This window comes from Protopterus annectens, chromosome 1.part1 (assembly GCF_019279795.1).
Source record: "Protopterus annectens isolate FY-2018-M chromosome 1.part1, PAN1.0, whole genome shotgun sequence".
Taxonomy (NCBI): domain Eukaryota; kingdom Metazoa; phylum Chordata; order Ceratodontiformes; family Protopteridae; genus Protopterus; species Protopterus annectens.
In genome coordinates this window covers 571,375,007-571,400,231 of record NC_056726.1, presented here as the reverse complement: position 1 = coordinate 571,400,231, position 25,225 = coordinate 571,375,007, and the positions used below count along the sequence as shown (strand labels likewise).

General features: G+C 43.4%; 1 protein-coding gene across 1 annotated transcript in view; it reads right to left on the bottom strand.

The window, feature by feature from the left end:
- The window catches only part of TESK1 (testis associated actin remodelling kinase 1), a 1,265,203-nt gene that overhangs the window by 1,006,991 nt on the left and 232,987 nt on the right, over positions 1-25,225 (bottom strand). The window lies entirely within an intron of this gene.

The following is a 25,225-nucleotide window of genomic DNA, read 5'->3' as shown; positions in this document are numbered from 1 at the left end:
AAGTTATTGCCAGGAGCAGAGCAGTTTTCCAAGAAATGTATTTTAATTCTGCAGTGCTAGCTGGTTCAAAAGGAGGTAAAGTTAATTTTTCCAAAACAAAGTTGAGGTCCCAAGCTGGAGTAGGTGCTCTATGGGGCAGTCTTATGTTTTTAGCCCCTCTGAGGTATTGTTTTAGCAAAGGATTAGAGAAAATTGGTGGATCCGTGTTGTATGTGCAGAGATGGCAGAGGTGTGGATCTTGATGAAAAGGAGAGGCCTTTGTCCAGCATCTCAGTCAAATATTGTAGTATCTGAGGAATGTTTGGCACAAGAGGATCAAGGCTGTGAGCCTGGTTCCAAGCACAGAATCTCTTCCATTTATCAGAGTAGGCTTTCCTGGTACTAGGCCTTCTGGCCTCCAGAATGACATCCATAACTGCTTTGATGAGAGGCATTGCTTGCGTGGCTAGGGAATCTTCCATGCAGTTAGGTTTAGTGTCTTTAGCTGGCTGTGGAGTAACTGATTGCTGTGCTGTGACAGCAGATGTGGTATTTGAGGCAAAATCCAGGGTGGTCCTTGTGCTAAGTTTTTTAAGATTGGGTACCAGTGCTGGTGTGGCCAGTCTGGTGCAATCAGAATCATTTTTGGCTCTTCTTGCCTGGCTTTTATGAATACCTTTGGGAGAAGAGGCAGTGGTGGAAAAGTATATACTTGTAGGTTTATCCAGCTGAATGAGAGGGCATCCACTTTCCATGCTTGCAGATGGTAACTCCTTGTGCAGAATTTCTTTAGTTGGCAATTCATTGGGGAGGCAAACAGATCTATTTCCGGGCTCCACCATTTCTTTGTTATCATTCTGAATATTTGAGGATTCAATTCCCATTCGTGGGGATCCATGATATTTCTGCTTAAGTCATCTGTCAGTGTGTTTTTCTCTCCTGGCAGGAATTGTGCTTGTAGATTAACTTGATAGTTTATAGCTGTGTTCCACAAGGTCATGGTTTATCTGCAGAGGGGGTAGGAGTGAGTGCCCCCTTGCTTGTTTATGTACCACATAACTGTGGTGTTGTCTGTCTTTAGTAGTAGTTGTCCTGGATGCAACAGGTCCTTGAAAGCTATAAGGGCATTTTGTACATGCAACAGGTCCTTCAAAGCTATAAGGGCATTCTGTACAGCTAGCATCTCTTTTTGACTGATGTGAAGATGCCTTTGTTCTGCGGACCACTTGCCCTGAATACATTTTCCTGCCCTGTGTGCTCCCCAGGCGTAATCAGATGCATCTGTTGTCAGTGTTTGCCTAACGGTGGGTTGAGTGAAAGGCTGTCCCTTGTTGAGGTGACAAGCTTGAGCCCACCATCGAAACTCCTGTTGAAGGCAAGGTATTAGTGGTATAACCGTTTCCAAACTTTGACAGTGATGAGACCATACATTCTTTAGGTACCATTGTAGTTTCCTCATATGCAGTCTGGCATATTGAATTAGTAGTATGCAAGATGCCATGAAGCCCAAGACCTGCAGAATGTTTCTTGCAGGGAGTTGGGTCTTTGTTGCCATCAATTGAAAGTATTGTGTTAGTTGTACTTGCTTGTCTGGTGTGAGAAAAGCCAACTGGGGCGTTGTGTTCAAGCTGGCACCCAGGAATATTATCTCTTGTGAGGGCACTAGTTTTTATTTCTTTTTGTTTACTGTGTACCCCAGGCAACTTAATAACTTTTTTACAAACGCCAGATGCTATAGAAGAATGTCCTTGCTCTCTGCTTGAGTCAGGCAGTCGTCCAGGTATGGGTAAATTTGAATTCCTTTCTGTCTGCAAAATGCAATTACTGGTGCCAGGCACTTTGTGAAGACCCTGGGCACAGTAGATAATCCAAAGGGCAGGGCAGAGAATTGATAGTGCATTGGACCATCTAAGAACCTGAGGTATCTTCTGCAGTTTTGTCTGATAGGGACATGCAGGTATGCCTCCTTGAGGTTCAAAGTCCAAACTTGCTTGCCCAGCATGGGAACAAGCTGTTGTAATGTCAACATTTTGAATTTCGGAATGTGTTTAGTGAAGAAAGATCCAGAATGGGCCTCCAGGCTTTGTCTTTTATGGGAACCAGAAAGAGTCTTGAGTAAAATCCTTGCCCTTGTTCCTGTGGTGGTACCTTTTGAATAGCGCCCATGTTCATGAGTGCCATAATTTGTTTTTGGGCCTCTGCCCATTGATTTAGTGGCAGATTTGGCATTCCTTTTAATCTTGGCAGAGTGTGAAAGTGGAACCTGTAACCTTTTGAAATAATATTGAGAACCCATTTGTCTTGGGTGATCATATGCCAATTGTGATAAAAAAGTGCCAGTTTTCCTCCCAAAGGGGCTGCCAAGAGTGAGTTGTTTGGCAGCTGGAGTGGGAAGTCATTGGGGCTGTTTTTTATATGGTTGGTGCCGGTCTTCCCCTTCTTTCTGGCCTGATGCACCCCATTGTCGAGGCCTGTAAGGACCTTGTGGTTGACCTCTACCTCTTGGCCGTCTGTATCTGCCCCTTTGAGGTCTGTCTAACTGAAAAGGACCAATTCTTTGTTGGCCAGTTTCTACTAAATCAAGGAGGCTGAACCTGTAAGAAATCCTTCACTGTTTGCATAGATTTTGCCTTATCCTCCACTTTAATACCCCTTCTGCCTTAACTTCAAATAAAACATCCTGCTGTAAAGGTGCATCCAGTAATTTAGCTTTAACATGATCTGGTAACGTATGTTCTTTTAACCATGCATGTCTTCTAATGACAGAGCCTGTAACTGCTGCTCTGCATGAGGCCTCTAAAGAATCAAAACCACATTGCAAAGTATGCTTTCCCACTTGTTCAGCGGCATGCAATAAATCCTGCATTTCTTTAAAATTAGGAGGATCTGTATCTGGAAGCATTTTTTGTTTCAACTGAGACATCAAAAATTGCTGATATTTTAGCATGTGAAACTGGCAATTTAAGGCTCTCATTGCTAAAGTTGCAGACGTATATACTTTCTTTCCCCATCTGTTCAGTGCTCTGGAATCTCTGTCAGAGGGAACTGGGTTCTTTGCTGATGAGGCCTTAACCCCTTTGTGTCCTTGAGAAATAGTTTCAGGATCAGCAACAGGGCTTTTATACAGAAATTTGTGTGAGTCAGGGACTCTGTAATATCTGTCCAGTTTAAGTGGAGCTGGAGGTAAGGAATCAGGATTTAAGCTGGATTCAGTGTACACATCATCCACAATATCTAGCACTGGTGGAATAGCCAGGGGTCTGTGTTGACGTAATAATAGGAAGTCTCTGAGCCTTTTCTTGGATTCTGAATAATCCTGGCCTTCCCAATGGAAATGCTCCCTCATGGCATGCAAGGTTTCCCCGAAGGAGTAGTCCTCAGATGGAGAGGCTGAAGGAATAGATTCCTCAGCATCAGAATCCTCATAAGGGGTAAAGAGTATCCCAGGTCTGAGGATGAATCAGAGGAAATGGACCCCTGGTCGGATGAATCATAATCTGCATCCTGTCTAGGCCTTTTATCAGGTGGGGGATGGGAACCCCTGATCAGGGTGATTAGATCTTCGGCCATTTTGAGCATTTGTTTCTTAGGCATGGAGGCCTGTCCTGGAGAATGCTGTACTTGTTTCTTAGTTTTAAAAGGAGGCTTTGACTTAGAAGAGGGTTTAATGCTTAGCTGAGTAGGCCTGAAGACACCCTCTGAAGCTGCGGGTAGCTCAGGTACTCCGGATCCCTCTGCAGGATCGGTTTCGGTCTGCTGAAAAGCTAGTGCATCCAAAGGCCCAGCCATCTCCACGTGGGGGTCGGGGGCGGCCTGTGGTTCTGCAGAAGCGGTCATCAGGGGCTGCGAAGGCGCCTCACTGAAAACCAGAGAACCGGTGACTGGCCTAGAAGAGGCTTCGTCGTCAATTTTGGGTCTCGGATGCCTGTCCTTGTCTTTGCGTTTTTTATGAATACCAGTCGTCGGAAGTTCCGACGGCATGGTATAATTAAATTTTCTGCCAAAGTAATGTCGGGCAAAATCAAACAGACGTTTAATAGTATGCTTATTAAACCTAGCACAAAACCGACAACCAGTAACGTCGTGGTCTGGGCCTAGGCATGGGATACAATAAGAATGGAAATCTTTATGAGGTATTTGCTTCCCACAAGAAATACAGTTATTAACTTTTACTGACATCGGTCTGAGGCAAGAAAAAGTTTCCCCAACGGGGTACTTAGCTTTGTAGAAGACTTTGGTTCTGGATTCGGAATGAAAATCTCAGGAGTAGGCCGACCGGCACTTGCGAACTGCTTTTGCTTCGGGCACAGCGCGGCAAGAAAGACTGAAGAAAATGGCATCGGCTGCATCTTATATACCCCTGTCGCACTGACGTCAGGGAGGAGGCGACAGCAAACGACGCCGGACCAAGACTTTGGAGCTCAGGCCGGCTGGGGAACTGCCTGACGGCAGGATAACCCAAGTGTAATGACTGCAGCAGTGTCACACGATGAACATCTGATAGTGCATGTAGCCTGTTCTGAAGCGTAGGTATTTTCTGCAAGAATCCCTTATTGGGATGTGCAGGTAAAGCTTCCTTTAAATCCAGTGTTGCCAACCAGGGATTTTTGCCCAGCATGGGACGCAGCTGATGAAGAGTTAGCATTTTGAATTTTGGAATTACCAAAAAGGTCTTTAGGATAGATAGGTCCATGATAGGACACCAGGAGTTGTTTTTTTCTGGGTACCAGGAAAAGTCTGGAGTAAAAACCTTGCCCCCATTCTTCTGCTGGGACAGGTTGAATAGTCCTGATACTTAGAAAAGAGAGGACCTGCTGTTGAGCCTCTGCCCACAGATTTGAGAGTAGGTCTGGCCAACCTTTTGGGGTTGATAAGGTGCGGAAGTGGAATCTGTATCCTTGGGAAACAATATTTAAAACCCATTTGAGTTCCCAGTTTTTTTGCATGCAGGGCGATCTTTCCCCCTAAAGGCACGGTCAGATGAGCAGGGCTTCCAAAGTTTAATGTTAAGTCATTCTGACAGTTTACCATAGGTGGGTGTCTTACTACTTCCAGCTTTGGAAGTGGGAGCCCCCCACTGCTTAGGCCTGTGAGTACCTTGAGACTGTGGCCTAGGTGGTCTGCTGTTCCTGGATTTGGACTGAAAAGACCTGGAAGAGACAGGAAAGGACCAATTCTTAGAAGGCCAGTGCCTACTAAATCTGGGAGGCTGTACGTGCAGGAATTCTAACAGTTTGCAATGATTTAGCTTCTTTCTCCATCTTTTTAAGAACTTCTTCTGCTTTGTTGCCAAACAGGTGGTCTTGGTTAAGGGAGCATCCAGTACTTTGGCTTTAACATGATCTGGCAGAGTTTGCTCCTTAAGCCAAGCATGCCTTCTAAGAACAGATGAAGTAACAGCAGCCCTACAAGATGCCTCTAAGGAGTCAAAACCACATTGCAAAGTATGTTTATCAACTTGTTCAGCAGAATGCATTAAATCCTGTAATTCTTTATTTTCAGCACAGTCAGGAATCAATAGCAATTTCTGTTTAAGTAACCCAATAAGATGCTGCTGGTACTTTAACATATGAAACTGGCAGTTTAAGGCCCTAATGGCCAAAGTAGCAGAAGTGTATACCTTCTTACCCCATCTGTCCAGGGCCCTGGAATCTCTATCAGAGGGGGTAGGATTTTTGGCAGTAGTAGCCTTAATACCTTTGGGTCCCTGTGAAATGGTCTCTGGGTTCGCAGTAAGATTCTTAAAGAGGAACTTGTGAGAATCAGGTACTCAGGTTTCCCAGGAGCCGGAGGTAAGGTGTCTGGGGCCAGGCTAGATTCCAAGAAGGCATTATCTACAATGTCCAGTACAGGGGGGATAGCTAAAGGCCTGTGTTGAGGCAGGAGTAAGAATTCCCTAAGCCTCTTTTTGGAGTCAGAGTAATCCTGGCTTTCCCAGTGGAAATGCTCCCCAAGAGTGTGCAAAGTTTCACCAAAGAGAAATCTTCTGGAGGGGAAGCAGAGGGAATGGAGTCCTCTGCATCAGAATCCTCACAGGTAGATAAGGGCAAATCTTGGTCATCAGAAGAAACAGAAATTTCAGAATCCTGATCAGAAGAATCAGAAGGAAAATCGGTTCTAGATCTCTTAGAGGGAGAAGGGTGGCTTCCCCTAATTAGAATAACAACGTCTTCAGCCATTCTTATCATTTGTGTTTTAGGCATATGGGCCTGACCATATCGTTTGGACGTCGGTTTTCTAGGCGTGGATCGAGTCTTAGGCCTTGAAGAAGAAGATGGCATTAGTTTGATATGCAAGTCAGTAGGCCTGAATACACCCTCAGAAGCCAGTGCCTGCACAGTGGCTCCAGACCCATCCAAGATAGACACATCCACAGGTTCCATAGTCGAAGAAGCATCTCACGGCATACAGGACTCCGAATGGGTCTCAGTAGAGGCCTGCAAATCTGAAGTAGCGGGTATCAGGGGCTGCAAAACCGCCTCACTGAGTACCGGCGAACTGGCGACTGGCTTAAAGGAAGCATCTTTGGCAGCTTTGGACCTATGAGGTCTGTCTCTGTCTATCTTTATGTTTTTTTCAGAATGTCGGCAGTCTGATGGCTTACCGAAGCCATTTCCGGACAATTGAACCGAGCACCGAAATAGTTAGATGTGAAAATGAACCGACAACGAATAGTATGAGGGTTGAATAAGGCACAAAACCGTCAGTTAGGGACATCGTGGTCTGGGCCTAAGCAAGGAATGCAGTAAGAATGAAAATATTTATGAGGTATTTGCTTTCCACAAGAAATAGAATTGTTAACTTTTACTAACATCAGTTTAGAGCAAGAGAAAGGATCCCAAATGGGGTACTTAGCTTTTTAGAAGACTTAGATTCAGAAACTCGAAAATGAAAATTTCAGGAGTCGGCCGACCGGCACTTGCGAACTGCTTCTGCTTCAGACATCACACGGCAAGAAAGACTGATGTAATGGCATCGGCTGCATGCTTTATACCCCTGGCTACCTGACGTCATGGAAGAAGAGACAGCAACCAACGCAGGACCAAAGACTTTGATAGTCAGGCTGGCTGTGGGCTACCTGCAAGCAGATAACTCAAATGTAATGACTGTAACAGTGAAACACAAAGATCATCAGTAGAAGCAAACCAGGCCACAGTCTTAGAGAAGACAGGTAAATTGCAGTGCTTGATAAAGGTGTGGACAGAAGATCAGGTGGCAGCTTCCATGATTTTTCTTTGGTGGGACCCCCTCCCCCCAAAGAAAAACTGTAGTAGTAGCAGTAACCCTGGTGGAATGTGTTTCTGACATGTTCAGGGGTTTGTTTAAAATTGTGTCTGTAACAAAGGTAATACAGTTAGAAATCTATTTGGAAATGGTTTGCTTGTTTATAGTCTTTCCTATTTTTTTTTAGCAAAGTCTACAAAAAGGTGTTTTCCTGTTCGTTTTGTCCAGGAAAAATCTGAGCTATGGACATCTAGGAAATAAAGAAAACACTATGCCTTATTTTGAGGATTAGGGAAGAAGGCAGGGAAGTGTATAGACTGATTCAAAGATATTTCACTGACCTCCTTGGGCATAAAGGAGGGATTTGTCCTAAGAGTACCCTGTGAGGGTGGAAGATCAAGAAGGGCCCAGTGTACATTAAAGCTTGCAATTCCGAAATCTTCCTGGCTGAGGTAATAGTCACCAGACGAGCATTTTTCCAGTAAAGAAACTCAATGTCAGCAGCAGCTACAGGGTGACAGGGTAAATATCTCCAAAACAAAACTGAGAACCCAGTAAGGAGACAGTACTCTCCTGGAAGACCTGAGGTGGATTATACCTTTCAGAAATTATTTCAAAAGGGGGTTCGAAAAAGGAGGTGGCTACATAAGAAGGCAGGCAAAAATGACAGATGCACGAAATTTGCTAGAGGAATGAGAAAGGCCCGAGTTAAGCAATTTAGACAAGTAGGTTAACACCACGGACTGTTTTGCAGTTAATGACAGCGGACCTTTTGAGTGGCACCACACACTGTTTTGCTCTGACAAAATGTATGAAGCCTGAAGAATCAAACTGAGCTAGGTTGCTACCTCCCAGGCTATAAAGAGGGTATGGTCAAGTACCCCATCCGACCACACCCATGTGCATTTTTTAGGCAAGGTTCAAACAACAAACCCACCACCGTAACAGTTATAGGCAAGCAACAACCGAGGGTAATGCTACTCAACGCTAGAAGTCTAAACCTCAAAATGCATTCACTCGAGGCACTCCTTAAAATGGAGAACATCGATATTTGTGCAGTGACTGAAACCTGGTTCAAGGCTCCAGAGAGCACCCCTGCATTACTAGGATATAACTCATATTATACCTTTCGGCCATCTACTCAGGACTGGAACACCAAGGGTGGAGGTGTGCCCATATTCATTAAAGATATCCACACCTCCCGGCTAGCTGCCCAAAATAATGCATCCAAAATTATCCAAGTGCAACTAACTCTGCTCAAAACTGCAATCCATATTGTAGCTTGCTACAGATCCCCCATCATGCCCCAGGATTCCGACTCCTTTTTTCCTGATATACTGGAAAATATTTATATTAGGGTTCAACCAAACACCCTAATAATGGGCGATTTCAACTACCCCACCATTAACTGGGAAAACTACTCATGTACCAACTCCTTCGCTCAACGCTTTCTAGAATTCATAAACTCCAATGCGCTGGATCAACTTATCCACACCCCCACCACGGGAAATAATATCCTAGACCTAGTCATTACCAACATTACCCTCATCAGACCCATTATTGAGTACAATGCACCAGTTGGAATGTACCTGGCTAGACATCTCCAGCAGCTGGAGAGACCACAGAAGTACCCAACCAAGAGAATTACTGGCCTCAAACAGTTGCCCTATGCAGCAAGATTGAAAAAGCTAAGACTGTTCTCTGTTGCATACCACTTTCTCAGAGGTGATCTCTGTCTAACGTACAGAGCCATGTCCAACCCAGAATTGTTGAACATGCTCCATCTTAGCAAAACCAAATCTACTCGAGCTACATGCTCTAGGGATATAAACCTCAACACAACAATGAATAGAACATGCTGGAGGGATAGATTCCCTTCGCAGAGACTTCCCTTACTATGGAACAGGGTCCCGATCTACATAAGACAGCCCCTCACTATCACTCTTCAAGAGGAACCTTGATGAGTGGATGGGTAACAGAAAGTTCACACCGGGGATCACACCAACAGCACTTCTAGATAGGGGCCAAGGGTACTAGCTGCTAGTACAAGGGTCTAGGGAACTACTAAAGGGGCGGTGAATACCGCACAACGTGGCTGGGCTAATATATGCCTTTGGGCAGATAGCTCAGTACCAACCTATGAACCTATGAGTGACTGGTGTTCCACACCTGAAGTCAACTCGTTAGTCAAATCAGACCATAAGCTAATTACCATAGATATCCACATCCTGCCCCCACACCCCATTAAGGAAACCACTGTAAAAAATGTCTCCAAAGTCAACATCATGCTTTTTAAGACAGAAGTGGCAAATTTCATGACACCCATGCTGATGGGCAATTCAGTTACGACTGCCGAATCTTACACAAACGCACTCTATATGCACTTACACGAGTGTATGGATTGTGCTATCTCTAGCAGAACAGTACAGTTGTGTACCTACCATAAATGTAGATGTTCAAGTGTATTCAATGTTGCAGTCATTACTCTTGGGTTATCCTGCTGGCAGGCTACCCGCAGTCGGCCTGAATTCCAAAGTCTTGGTCCAGCTTCGGCTGCAGTCGCCTCTTCCCTGACGTCGTGCGCCAGGGGTATAAATGATGCAGCCGACGCCATTTTCTTCAGTTTTTCTTGCTCCAGATGTCAAGTGCCCCCAAAAGGGTAGGCTAAAATAATGCCAATAAGTATGCATGCACTAAAGTAAACATTTCCTTCATCTACAAGAAAATACACCACATAGGTTGTATAAAATGGAGAAGTATAGATAAGACCCAGCAAAGAAAAGGGGGATGGTGGGTGGGTAACCTGGACTGCAACAGTGAATACACTCGAACATCTACATTTATGGTAGGTACACAACTGTACTATGTTCAACGTGTTTCACTGTTGCAGTCATTACTCTTGGGTTGAATCCCAAAGCTGAGGTTGGGTGGCTGGGTCTAAAAAGGGGTCAGGAGAGGCTATTAGGCCCTGCAGAACTGTAGAGAAGTAAGTGGTAGTGCCTTGTAAAAGTGTGCACTGAACTCCAAGTTGCAGCCTCTAAAATGTCTTTGGGTGGTACTCCTCTGAGGAAGGCTGCTGACGTGGCTGCTGCTCTGGTTGAATGTGGCCTAATGCCCTTAGGCACTGATTTGCCATGTTGTGAATAGCAGAAATGAATGCAGTGGCCTATCCATTTTGAAACAGTCTGCTTTGAGATGGCCTTTCCTTGTGATCCTGCAGCATATGCCACTAAGAGTTGCTCAGTCTTTCTGAAAGCTTTAGTTCTGTCCAAGTAGAAGTGTAGCTGTCTATGTATGTCCAAAGAATGCAGGAGTCTCTCACCCTTATTCTGTGGGTTTGGATAAAAAGTAGGCAAATGAATGGTTTGGTTAAGGGCCACGCTGGACACTACCTTAGGCATAAATGTCGGGTTTGTCCTTAGAGAAACCCTATCTGGATGGAAAATGATAAAAGGTTCCACAGCCATGAGTGCCTGTAACTCTGAGACTCGTCTTGCAGAGGTTATTGCTAGGAGCAGAGCTGTTTTCCATGATAAGAACTTTATCTCAGCTGTATTGGCCGGCTCAAAAGGAGGCAGTGTAAGTTTTTCCAAGACATAATTGAGGTCCCATGCAGGTATTGGTGCTCTCCTTGGAGGTTTTATGTTTTTGGCCCCTCTGAGGTACTGCCTTAGCAATGGATGAGAAAAAATAGGTGGTTCCGTATTGTAATGAGCTGAAATGGCAGAGGCATGGATTTTAAATTGATGAAAAGGATAGGCCTTTGTCCAGCATCTCAGTTAAGTATTGTAAAATCTGAGGAATATTTGGTACAAACGTGTCAATTCCTTGTTCCTGGTTCCAAGCACAGAATCTCTTCCATTTTTCTGCATAAGATTTTCTGGTACTGGGCCTCCTGGCCTCCAAAATAACACCCATCACTGCTTTAGAGAGAGGTGTATTATGAATGGCTACATTATCCACCATGCTGCCAGATTTAGGGTTCTGAGTTGGCTGTGCAGGATCTGATTGTTTCGTTGGGTCAGGAAGTGAGGAATTAGAGGTAATGTCCAGGCTGGGCCTTGAGACAAGCTCTTTAGGATTGGGTACCAGTGCTGGCGGGGCCAGTCTGGAGCAATAAGAATCATTTTTGGCTTCTCTTGTCTGACCTTTAGGAGTACCTTGGGGAGGAGAGGCAGAGGAGGAAAGGCATATACTGTTAGGGCTTTCCAGCTGAATGATAGAGCATCCACTTTCCATGCTTGCTTGTGATAAGTCCTTGTGCAGAATCTCTGTAGTTGGCAGTTGTGAGGGGAGGCAAATAGATCTATGTCTGGACATCCCCATTTCTTTGTTATCATACTGAAGACTTGTGGATCCAGTTTCCACTCATGTGGATCCGTGAGGTTTCTGCTTAGTTCATCTGCCAGAGTATTTCTCCTTCCTGCAGGAATTGTGCTTGCAGGTGTACTTGGTAAGTCAATGCTGTGTCCCACAAAGTCATGGCTAGTCTGCAGAGGGGATAGGAATGTGTGCCTCCCTGCTTGTTTATGTACCACAAGACTGTAGCATTGTCCGTCTTTATCAGCAGTTGTCCTGGATGAAGCAGATCCTTGAAGGCTGTCAGGGCATTCTGAACAGCTAGCATCTCTTTTTGATTGATATGAAGATGCATTTGGCTTGTGGACCATGTGCCCTGAATACATTTTCCTGCCATGTGTGCCCCCCAGGCATAGTCTGATGCATCTGTTGTTAATGTCTGCCTGGCTGTGGGTAAAGTGAATGGCTGTCCCTTGTTGTGGTGACAGGCCTGTACCCACCATCGAAACTCCTGTTGCAGGCAGGGAATGAGGGTAATTAAATGTTTCCAGGCTGTGGCAAAGTTGAGTCCAAACACTTTTTAGATACCATTGTAATTTCCTCATATGCAGTCTTGCATATGGAATTATAACTGGGTCTTTGTTGCCAACATTTTGAAGTAAGAAGTCCACTGCCTTTGTTTGTCTGGCGTGAGATAAGCTATCTGGGCAGTTGTATTTAAGCTTGCACCCAGGAATATTATCTCTTGAGAGGGTACTAGTTTTGATTTCTTTTCGTTTACTGTGTACCCTAGACAAATTAGTAATCTTTTTACAAACGCCAGATGCTTTAGTAGAATGCCCTTGTTCTCTGTTTGAATAAGGCAGTCGTCCAAGTATGGCTATATTTGAATTCCTCTTTGTCTGCAAAATGCAATTACTGGTGCCAGGCATTTTGTGAAGACCCTGGGCGCAGTAGATAAGCCAAAGGGCAGTGCAGAGAATTGGTAGTGCATTGAGCCGGCTATGAATCTGAGGTATCTTCTGCAAGATTGTCTGATTGGGACATGCAGGTATGCCTCTTTTAGGTCCAATGTTACAAGCCAAGCCTTCTTGCCCAGCATGGGCAGAAGTTGTTGCAGAGTCAACATTTTGAAATGTCCAGAAATGTATTTAGACTAGACAGGTCGAGTACCGGTCTCCAGGTTTTGTCCTTTCTGGGTACTAAGAAAAGTCTTGAGTAAAATCCTTGTCCCTGCTCTTGCTGCGGCACTCGCTGAATGGCCCTCGTGTCCATGAGGGATGAAATTTGTATTTGTGCCTCTGCCCATTGATTGTGTGGCAGGTCTGGCATACCTTTTGACCTTGGCAGGGTGTGAAAATGGAACCTGTAGCCCTGTGACACTATATTCAAGACCCATTTGTCCTGGGTGATTATGTGCCAATTTTGTGAAAAAAGTGCTAGTTTTCCCCCTAAGGGGGCTGCCAAAAGATAAGTGCTTGGAGCTGGCAGAGGAAAGTCATTGGGACTGTTTCCTGTATGGCTGAGATTTGTCATCTCCGCTTTTGGAGGTAGAAGCACCCCATTGTTTAGACCTGTATGAGCCTTGGGGCTGGGATTTGCCTCTGGGACGTCTGTATCTGCCTCTTTGTGGCCTGTCTGACACTGGAAAGGACCAATTCTTTGAAGGCCAGTTCCTGCTAAATCCGGGTGGCTGTACCTGTAAGAAATCCTTAACTGTCTGCATTGATTTCGCTTTGTCCTCCATTTTCTTCAACACCTCTTCTGCTTTAACACCAAACAAAGTATCATGCTGTAGTGGAGCATCTAATAATTTTGCTTTAACATGATCAAGCAGATTCTGTCCCTTTAACCAAGCATGCCTCCTAATGACAGTACCCATAACAGCGGCCCTGCAGGAGACCTCCAGAGAGTCAAAATCACATTGCAAATTATGCGTTCCCACTTGTTCAGCTGCATGCAATAAATCCTGCATTTCTTTGTTTTCTGCACATTCAGAATTTGTCAACATTTTCTGTTTAAGCAGTGACATTAAATATTGATGATATTTAAGCATATGAAATCGTCAATTTAAAGCTCTTACAGCCAAGGTAGCAGAAGTATAAATCTTTTTCCCCCATCTGTCCAGTGCCCTTGAATCCCTGTCTGAGGGGATAGGGTTTTTTGCAGTGGAAGCCTTGACCCCTTTGGGACCCTGAGATATAGTCTCTGGGTCTGCAGCAGGATTTTTATAAAGAAATTTATGGGAATCTGGAACCCTGTAGTATCTGTCTGGCTTCACAGGTGCTGGAGGTAAAGAGTCTGGAGATAGTCCGGACTCTGAAAACACATCATCTACAATGTCTAAAACAGGAGGAATAGCAAGAGGCCTGTGCTGAGGAAGTAAAAGGAAGTCTCTAAGCCTTTTCTTAGATTCTGAGTAGTCTTGGCTCTCCCAGTGGAAGTGCTCTCTCATGGTATGAAGGGTTTCCCCAAAAGAATAATCCTCAGGAGGAGAGGCTGAAGGGATAGATTCTTCAGCATTAGAATCCTCATAGGGAGGAAGAGAGTATTCATGTTCAGCAGAGGAATCAGAGGAAATGGAAACCTGATCTGAAGATTCATATTCTGTCTCTTGCCTAGGCCTCTTATCAGAAGAGGGATGGGAACCCCTGATCAAAGTAATTAGGTCTTCGGCCATTTTGAGCATCTGTTTTTTAGGCATGGAGGCCTGTCCATGGGATTGCGGTACTTGTTTCTTTGTCTTTAGTGAAGCTTTAGTCTTTGCCTTTGAAGCTGAAGTCAGTTTTACATATAACTGTGTAGGCCTGAAAAAACAATGACTGCTCAGCGGCTCCGGACCCATCTGAAGGGATATTTTCAGAGTGTCCAATACCTTGAGTTTCCTGCGGCCTAGTCGGCTCCACGTGGGAGTCGGAAGCGGCCTGCGGCTCTGAGGTAGCGGGCGTCAGGGGCTGTGAAAGCGCCTCACTGTGAACTGGTGAACCGGCGACTGACTTAGAAGCCTCATCATCAGTTTTGAACCTCGGATGCCTGTCCTTTTCCTTGTGTTTTTTGTGAATTGTGGTAGTCGGCTGGCTATCCGACAACATTGTGTAATTAAATCTTCGGCCAAAGCAGTGAAATGCAAAATCGTGCAGACGCTTAATAGTGTGTTGGTTAAATCTAACACAAAACCTACAATTAGCGACGTCGTGATCAGGGCCTAGGCAAGGAATACAATAAGAATCGAAGTCCTTATGAGGTATTTGCTTCCCACAAGAAATACAATTATTAACTTTTTCTGACATTGGTCTGGAGCAAGAAAAAAGTTTCCCCAACGGGGTTCTTAGCTTAAAATGAAGACTTCGGATCTGAAACTCGAACACGAAAATCTCAGGAGTCTGCCGACCGGCACTTGCAAACTGCTTTTGCTTCGGGCACCGCGCGGCAAGAAAGACTGGAGAAAATGGTGTCGGCTGCATTATTTATACCCCTGGCGCACTGACGTCAGGGAAGAGGTGACGGCAACCGACATCGGACCAAGACTTTGGAATTCAGGCTGACTGTGGGTAGCCTGCCAGCAGGATAACCCAAGAGTAAAGACTGCAACAGTGAAACACGATGAACATCAAGACGCTATCCTCCAAAAAAAGGAAGTCAATCTGGTGGTTCCCTGCTATAAACAAACTATACAACAGAAGGAAAAAACTGTTGCAAAAGAGAGTAAAATCCCATGAGTGGAAGAGCTCCCTAGTCAGTCTCAGAAAGAAGCTGAGATCCCACATAAAATCCTCCAAAGCCAGCTAGGAAAACAAGACTGCCACTGACTCTAAGGACAATCACAAAGCATTCTACAACTATGTCAAGAATCTCAGTGGCAACACCCAGATCTGCTCTGTGTTGCAGCACAATGGCACGAAGATTATGGAACCAACAAATATCTCCAACATCCTGGCTGACAGGTTCAGTGCCAACTTTACCTCCCCCCTCACCCCCCAAAGGGCCCATATCCATACCGGAAGAATGCAGTGCCCTGCAATCACAACTGAGCAGGTAAAAACTGTGCACTCCAAAGCTAAGAACACAGCATACATGGGACCGTACAACAACCAGGCTGCGTTCTACACGAACATCAGAACGAACTGGCGCCCCACCTAAGCACCATGTTCAACCACAGCCTCACATCAGGCTTTGTACCCGCTGAATGGCGCACAGCAACAATCAAACCATGCCACAAAGGAGGAGCCACCATGGACCCCGGAACTATCGCCCTATTAGCCTGACCTGCAAAGCCATGGAAAGTATCATCATGGAATTCATAAACAAGGACCTTGGTAACCTCCAAATTCTGGACCCCACCCAGTTTGGGTTTGTGAAGGGCAGATCATGCCTCCTTAACCTGATCGACTTCTTTGAAACAGTCACCAAAGCCACAGACTAGGATAAGGCAGTTCACACAGCCTATCTTGACCTCGCAAGGCTTTCGACACCAACCCCCATTCTGGAATCATTGATAAACTCAGTATAAATCCATATGTCACAAGATGGGTTGCCAATTAGCTCAACGACAGAACCCACACTGTAAAAGTTGCAGACTCCAAATTTGACTTCAAACCTGTGACAGGTGGAGTACCACAGGGTTCGGTCCTGGGTCCTCTCCTGTTTGGTATCTACTTCCCTGAAGTAAAGGCAAACATAGAGGGCCTCTGGCTGATGAAGTTCACAGATGATTGCAAACTAGGTGCCATAGAGTTTTGAGTCTCCGAACGACGTGGACATACTACAGAAGGGCCTCACAGAGACTGATGCCTGGTGCCAGAGCCACGGCCTCAAGTTCAGTGCCAAAAAGTGCACTGTCATCCTCAAGTTCAGTGCCAAAAAGTGCACTGTCATCCCCTTCGGTAACAACTTGGTACCATGAACTACCACATAGGTTGCAGTCCACTTCACACCGAAGGTGTAATAACAGACCTTGGGACTCATGTGGACAGTAGTCTCTCCTTTAATAATCACATTGTCACAGTAGTCAGGAAATCCTTCTAAGTGGCATACCTCATCACGAAAGGGTTCTCATACAGGAAAAAAGGAGGTCATTGTTCCCCTCTACTTGGCTCTCATTAGACCCATTATTGAGTACAACTCCCCTTTTGGAATGTACCTCACAAGACATCTGCAATAGCTGGAAAGGCCATAAAAATACCTCACAAAGAGGATTACGGGACTTAAACAGATGGGAGGGTGGCTTAATGACTAAGGTGTTTGCCTTACAAACACAAGGTGCAGGGTTTGAGTCTCACAAGGGATAATTGGCTAGGCTTAAAATGGCTCGCAAGGGCAGTTAGCTTAGTATTGAATTATGAACCTATGAACTATGAACCTGTGCCCTACGCTGACAGTCACAAAAAACTCCAGCTTTACTCCGTAGCACATCGCCTACTCCGAGGTGATCTCTGCCTGACGCACAAAGCTATGTCAAACCCAGAGGTGTTGGACATGCTATACACCTAAAGAAATCCCAATCCCTCCAAGCTACACGCTCCAGGGACCTAAACCTCCTCACCACAATAAACAAAACATGCTGGAGGGATGGATTCCTGTCCCAGAGACTTTCCATACTCTGGAACAAGCTACCTATCTATATCGAGCAGAGTTCCTCACTAGCCCTCTTCAAGAAAAATCTTGATGAGTAAATGGGAAATAGGAAATTCACCCTGGGGATACGTTCTATGGCTCTGCACGACAGGGGCACAAGAAAAATTACTTTCTTGGGTGGCGAAAGCCAGGGAACCTTATTGGCTAGGCTTACACAGGCCCTTGGGCCAATAGCCTAGTACCTACCTATGAACCTATGTATGTACACCATCACTGTGGTGTCTGTGCAAACAGTCAGAGATCCTGGGGACCATAGATGATTTATCACTACCAATATCTTTCTGAAATTTGTGCGAGTCTGTCTTGCAAAATCTGTGGAACCCAAGCTTTCATCCCATTGGAGACTGCTCCCCATGCTAGGTATGAAGAATTTGTAGTGGCAGACTTGGTGAGTGGTCGGGAGATCAAGATTTCAAGCGATCTGGCCTACCCACCAGAGAAACTCCCTTCTTACAAATCCCAAAACAAGGATCTAAAAAGATAAAGGGTGAAAACTCTGAGCTCAGACTGACCTGGGGGTACCACTATCAGTCTTATGTAGATTCTGGCCAGAAGTATGAGCATTAATGTACCTTAACATCCTGAAAAATTCCCTTACAAATACCTGGTTTTAAGAGGAAAAACTCAGGAAGAACTGTTGCAACATCTACACTTTGGAAGAAGAAAAGATTCTCTCAAGGAAGAATCTATCAGACATCCTATGAATTCAACAGTGCATGAAGGGGGTGTGAGAAGATTTTTCTAAGTTGATTTGAAAATAAAGACTTAGTAAAAGAGTCTTAAGAGTCACTAAAGACTCTTGACAGGTGGAGAACAAGTCTAAATGATAAAACAATCATCCAAATGTGAAAATATGTGAATGCCTTGAAGCCTGCAATAACCAATTACTGGCGCCTGACAATTTGGGAAAACCCTTTGTGCAGTGGAAAATCCAAAGTGTAGCACAGAAACCTGATAGTGTAAGCCAGATGCAGAAAATCTTGAAAAAAAAATGAACAGTTTGGCAATGAGAATGCATTACCATGAACGCTATACAAGGGAACAGATTTAAAAGGACATGAAGTGAAAGCATTCTGAACATTAGAATCTTGATAAAAAGATTCAGAAATGAAAGGTCCAGCACAGGCCTCCAGGATCATTCCTTCTTTAATATCATAAAAAAATCCTTCAATAAAAGCCTTTGCCCAACTGATGGGGAGAGGACGACACTGGTTATATTATCACCTGAACCAACTGATATTGCCAGCAGACTGGCAGATAGGCTCAGTGCTAACTTTACCCCCCTCTTACCCCCTAAAGGGCACATATCTATACCGGAAGAATGCAAAGTTCCTGTAATCACAACTGCACAGGTAAAAACCACACTCTGCAAAGTCAAGAACACAGCATCCATGGGACCTGACAACATCCCAGGCTGTGTTCTACACGAACTACAGAACGAACTGGCACCCCACCTAAGCACCATGTTCAATCATAGCCTCACCTCAGGCTTTGTGCCCACTGACTGTCGCACAGCGACGATTATTCCACTCCACAAAGGGGGAGCCACCATGGACCCCAGGAACTACTGCCCCATTAGCCTGATGAGCCTGATCTGCAAGGTCATGGAATGTATCATCATAGAACTAAGACATTGGTAATCTCCAAACTCTGGACCCCACCCAGTTCGGGTTTGTAAAAGGCAGATCATGTCTCCTAAACCTGACAGACTTCTTTGAAGCAGTCACCAAAGCCGTAGACGAGGGTAAGGTGGTTCACACAGCCTATTTAGATCTCGCCAAGGCTTTCAACACCATCCCCCACTCTGGAATTACAAATAAACTCACTAAACTAGGTATAAATCCCTATGTCACAAGATAGGTTGCCAACTGGCTCACCGACAGAACCCAGACTGTGAAAGTAGCAAACTCCAAATCCGACTTCAGTGACAAGTGGAGTACCACAGGGTTCAGTCCTGGGTCCTCTCCTGTTTGGTATCTACTTCTCTTAAGTACAGGCTAAAACAGAAGGTCTTTGACTAACGAAGTTCGCAGAGGACTGCAAAATAGGAGCCATAATTGAAACTCCTAACGATGTGGACATCCTACAAAAGGGCCTCACTGAGACAGATGCCTGGCGTCAAAGCCATGGCCTCAAGCTTAATGCCAAAAAGTGCACTGTCATCCCCTTTGGTAAAATCTCTGCACCCATGAACTACCACATGGTGGTAGTCTACTTAACATCGAAAATGTGATAAGAGATCTTGGGACACAGGTGGACAGTAGTCTCTCCTATGACAATCACAATTGCCACAGTAGTCAGGAAATCCTTCTAAGTGGCACACCTCATCACAAGAAGGTTTCTCATCCAGGAAAAAATAAGTCATTGTTCCCCTCTACTCGTCACTCTTTAGACCCATTATAGTACCCTTTTGGTATGTACCTCACAAGACATCTACAACAACTGGAAAGGCCGCAGAAATACCTCACGAAGAGATTACCAGCCTCAAACAGATGCCCTACGCAGACAGTCTCAAAAAACTCCAGCTTTACTCCATCACACTTCGCCTACTCAGAGGCGATCTCTGCCTAACATACAAAGCTATGTCAAACCCAGAGCTGTTGGACATGCTCCGCTTAAAGAAATCTCAATCCCTCCGAGCTACACGCTTTAGAGACCTAAGTCTTGTCACCACAATAAACAGAACATGCTGCAGGGATAGATTCCTGTCCCAGAGACTTCTCATACTCTGGAACAAACTACCTATCTATATCAAAGCTCCCTTATTAGCACTCTTCAAGAAAAATCTTGATGACTGAATGGGAAATAGGAAATTCACCCTGGGGATCACCTCTGTGGCTCTGCTCGACAGGGACACAGGAAAATAATTTTCTTGGGTGGCGAAAGCCAAGGTACCTTTTTGGCTAGGCTTATATAGGTCACAGGGCCAATAGCCTTGTACCTACCTATGAACCCTGAGCACACATTTGATGCAGAATGAGAGAAAACACAAAGAAAGTGTTCATATGGCAAGGATGAATCCCCTGTAACAAAGGAAGAGACTCCCATTGCCAAGTGAACCCCTACATAATTATATTTAAAACTCGTTTGTCTGTCACACTCTGGTACCACAATGGAAAACGAAGTCTCTGGGATATGTCAAAGTAAACTTCAGCAAAAACTGAACAAAATTCCGTGTCTCCAGACTAAATGTGTAGACAACATATAGACTATTTTCACAGACATTTGCACATGTAATACCTAGCTATTACATCGCGGACATGCAGGTAGACAGACTAATATTGCACATAAGAACAGCTGCAGAAGGGTCAAACAGAACTTTCTTGTTTAGGAGAAAACTTAGGAAACAAATACATAAACCAACTAATAAAAAAGAAAGTATACAAAGGAGCTGTAGCACGCACAATATTTATTTCATATTTAGCACTTTCGTCCAAGAAGTATATGGACTTAACCATATACTTCTTGGACGAAAATGATAAATATGAAATAAATAGTGTGTGCTCTACAGCTGCTTCAGGCATTTTCTTGTCTAGGAGAAAACTTAAGATCTTCAGAAGGGTTTTTACAACAAAGCCTAGCCAATTGTTTCATTACTAACCCAGAAACAGCAGCATCATAAATTAAAGCATGCTTAGTAACTCGAGAAGATGTTAGTGGGAAATTCAAGGAATTATTTATTTATTTATTTATTTATTTATTTATTTTATTTTTTTTTTACCTCAGAAGGAAGGTTAACAATTAAACCTGTCCATGTTTTCAAAAGATAAAACTAAATGCTTTCACATGTGACCTTGACAGTTTAAAATCCTGAAAATGAAGTAGCAGAATAAAATTTCTTCCCTAACTTCTCAAAAGCTTTTCCATCCTTGTCAGAGGTAAATGGGTTAGCAAAAGTAGTTTTAGATAGTGATATTACTACTGGATCTGCCTTAGGGCTGGAAAACATGTTGAAAGTTTGAAGTACGTCGTATTACCTGGGGGTAGAACGTTGACTATTTTGTAAACTAGAAACTGTGAGCAAAATAATCTTTAAAGCAGGCAAAAAGGGAAGAATAGTTTAAGATTTAGGCATATTAAACTGTAACAAATCATAATACATTTTCTATGCAAAAGGAATTTCATTCTGCCCCCACTGAAAAAAACTCTTTCATCTTAGATAAAAAAACTCAAAAAAGATGCATCTTCAAGAGGGAAATCTGAAGCCAAACTTTCCTCTGAATCACACTGTTCAGACCGAGAAGAAATTCCTGAAGTAGAATCGTATCTCTGCACTGTTTGCTCTTCTGACTGAAACCCCAAGCCAGAAAGAGAAAGAACTTTTTCTATTTTCTTGTCTGAAGTATTAGGCAAGAAAAAGGCACAAATGAGCTCCTTTGCAAATTCAAGCATTTCCTCCCTTTCTTTATTGTAAGCAGTGATAGGAGAAGGCAATATTTTCTCACTATGTTCACCTTTCCTAGGAAACATCCTGGAAAATTATAGACCTCTGGAAGGCATACTCATCCCAAATTCAGGTTCGCTACCCCACTGAGTGAAGAACCTTCATCCACCATACCCCCTCCACCCACAACTAACAAGAGTGGCTCTCCCTTGTCCACCAAGGGCATCTCTACAATCACAGAGGATGTGGTATCACCTGATCCTTGCTAGCTATAGGTGGAACACTAGTGGGGCTGGGGAAAAAGACTAGCAGTCTAAGGAACCAAGAGTGGCCACTGTAGTGTCATCTACCAGCAGCTGTGGTACAGTAGGAACCAGCCTGACATCCAAAGGCAGTCTAACAGCGTTCTTCGTGCAGACATAGAAAAGTAAACTGCAGAGACTGGCAGCTGCTCCATAGGTTAGCTGAGAATGACACCTCAAGGGTGACAGAGGGACCTGGATGAGTTGGTAAAGTAGCGAATAAGTGGTACTGAGGTAAGAAAACCATTGATAGTCCACTAGAAGCACAATCATGTCCCAAATATAGAAAGCTATGAACCTCTAGGAAAATTTTTGCAGAAAGAAAATTCTATTTTTTGACAGGAAGTTCACAAACATTTACACTCAAAACTCCCTTAGAAATGCAATGACAGTCCCAAAGACATAGAATTTTTCCTAGCAAATATTTTAGTCAGAAACATGCAAGTTTCCAATGGGGAACTTATCTGCATGGCCTTGAAGGATTGCTAGCCAACCAACAGTTCCAAAGGGTCCAGTGAAGGAGTGCTCATTGGCTGCAACATGCTGTAAAGAAACTGTGGATCTCTCTCTTTATATGGAGCTAATCTTGAGCTCCTGACAGATTGCAGAACACACCTGAATGCTTTGAAAGTGCCAATCACTGGGGCAGGACCCAACTATCTTAAGCTATTGGAAACAATGACATACATTTTTAATACCAAGAGTACAACATCTGCAGATACATGGTGAAAAGGCTTAGTGGTTTTAATCCATCAGAAATTATTTCTTTAACGGCTTGGCTGTTAGGTCACCAGAGTTCACAGTCTATTACAACAGGTAATACAACATTTGAAAGGATCTCCTAAACCCAGCCTTCAAAGCAAGGTATATTATTCACTCATATTCTTTAACTAAAGGTGGTAAACACCATCACTGACAAAGCTGTATGTTCAGAAGCTGAATCTGTAAGCATTATGTCATAATAAAGTGAAAGATATCATCAATAACAACCAGTACAGGGTACAATGGAAAAAAAAGTGACTTCTGCCCTACCATTACTCTGCTTTCGAGTGTAAATGTGGGACAGACATCAGAAGATCCCTCAGCAGACCTTGCCACAAGAATTTTTACAGTATGAGCAAAGATGAAATTAAAGTCCTCAGAGATGCTAGTTCAGATAATCACTTCTGTTCATGAAAACTGACAAGGGAGGGGGATATTTGTTATTGACACTGACAGATGTATTCAAAAGATTGAGGGGATGCTTAGTACCACTGACTTTTATAATAAGTCTGTTATGTCTACATATAAGAAAATACATGACACACTGCAACAGCTTTGTGAGGAAGACCTTATCAATGGATGACATCATGATTTCCTTGCAGTAGCCTATCCTAAGCTACCTAGATTTTTAGGGATTCCCAAGCCTCACAAAAATCTTCAAGACCTGTCATACAGGCCAATGGCAGCAGAGGAAGGTGGCATCACTGAACCAGCAACAATTTTTCTGGAATATCATATTAAACCCTTGGCTAGCAGGGCTAACTCCTTTGAGTTGGACAATCAATTCCTTTCCCTGGCAATTCAATTTTGATGCCCCAATGTGTACTACACAGAGGCTGTGAAAGATACCATGATGAAGGAAACCTTAGTCCTTCCAGTTGAGATTATCAGAATTCTAACTTACTGCATTTTTACTGAGCAACAACTTTTTTGGATTTAATGGCAGTATTTACAAAACAGTAATGTGGAGCTGTAATGGGAGCAGCTATGGCACCTTGCCTGGCTAAAACGGCGTTAGCCAAGTCTACAACTCATTCTGGTGCTTCATCAAATGTCACCTGAAATTTGTTGACAATATTTTTATTGTATGGGAAGGGTCAGTGGAAACCCTTGAGAATTTCTTTGTAAACATCAACTGACTTTTTGATTTTAACTACTTAGCACAATTACCATAAGGTTAGTTTTCTGAATCTCACTGTTAATAAGCACACATGGTCACAGGAAATTTACAAATATTTATTTTGCAAACCCACCCAGGTAAACCTTCTGATTCATGCCAGTAGCATGCACCCGCAAATGACTAAGCATAATGTAATAAAGTCACAAGGTATGTGGGTTGCTCGTATGTCCAGAGACAAAAAACTAATTTTCTAAAGAACCTACAGGAATTCCACAGAGATTTTCTTGAGAGGGGGTAAGAATGTGGGACTATCAGACATATTTTTGTTCCTATTATGGACTTAAAAACAAAGGAGGACACTACCTTATATGAACCACAAAGTTTTTTCTTTTTACATAATTTCAGTACTCCCGGCACTTACCAAAGGAAGCAGAAACTAAAAATAAATGTTGTTGTTTGTCTTTCGGCTTTTTCCCGGTTATGACCTTAAATTTCAGTAAAGATGCCCATGAGATTAAGAGGAAAATTTGTGACTAGTGGTCCATTTTATCTAGTAATAGATAGGCTGGTGAGCAAGATTATATATTCCTGGCCCTTCTTTTGTTTTCATAAAAGGTAGGAATATTAGGTCTTAGAAGGGACGGTCAACAAGGACAGTACGGAGGGGCTTGGTACCTTTAAATGTGCCTCCCTTTCTGCACCTTTTATGAGTTCATGAGGTGCACAGATTTTTTTTTTCATTTGCCCCTGTATGGGTAAGAAATACAACAGTAAGGTGGCTTAGAAATGTAACAGTGAAAAGATTGTTTACAAAACCCAGTGCACCAAGTGTCAAGTTTTTTTTTTTTTTTTTTTTTTTTTTTTTACATAAGAAAGACAATTTCTAAGCTTAAAAGAAGGATAGCCCAACACACATCTGAAATTAGAAATAGACTAAACAAGAATCCTCTTGCAAAGCACAGCACTGAATCATAAGGTCATTCTTTGTTCACTTTTCTCATTTTGGACATGATCGGGATAGGTCCAGTCAAGGAGAACTGTAATACCATTCTTGAAATACCATTCTTGAAAAGGAGGAGCTGAAATGGCAAATTTGCCTTAACACCTACAACCGACCTGGACTTAATTCTGCTTGTTCCATTAAATGCATCCTTTACCTTAGATAATTGGACCACAAATTATTTTATTAATGGTTTCAAAATGACATGTTTGTTCCTTTCTTCACTTTTCTTAGACATTTTATGCCTCTAATTTTAATGGCTTCTGCTTATTTTCTGTTCTACAACATATACATATGCTTGTATTTTTTCCACACATTTTATTGATTTTTATCCCTTAATTTTAGTGCACGATTGATTTTATGGATGCTCAGTGTTAATGGTCATCTGATGAAGCCATGTGGGTGAAAGGGCTTTTCTGTTTTTGTTTATTTTAATACACTTATGATTACAATTTTTTATTCTGATTGTATTTTACCTGTGATATTTCTTTATATCACATCTTTCCCAGGGTTATTATGAT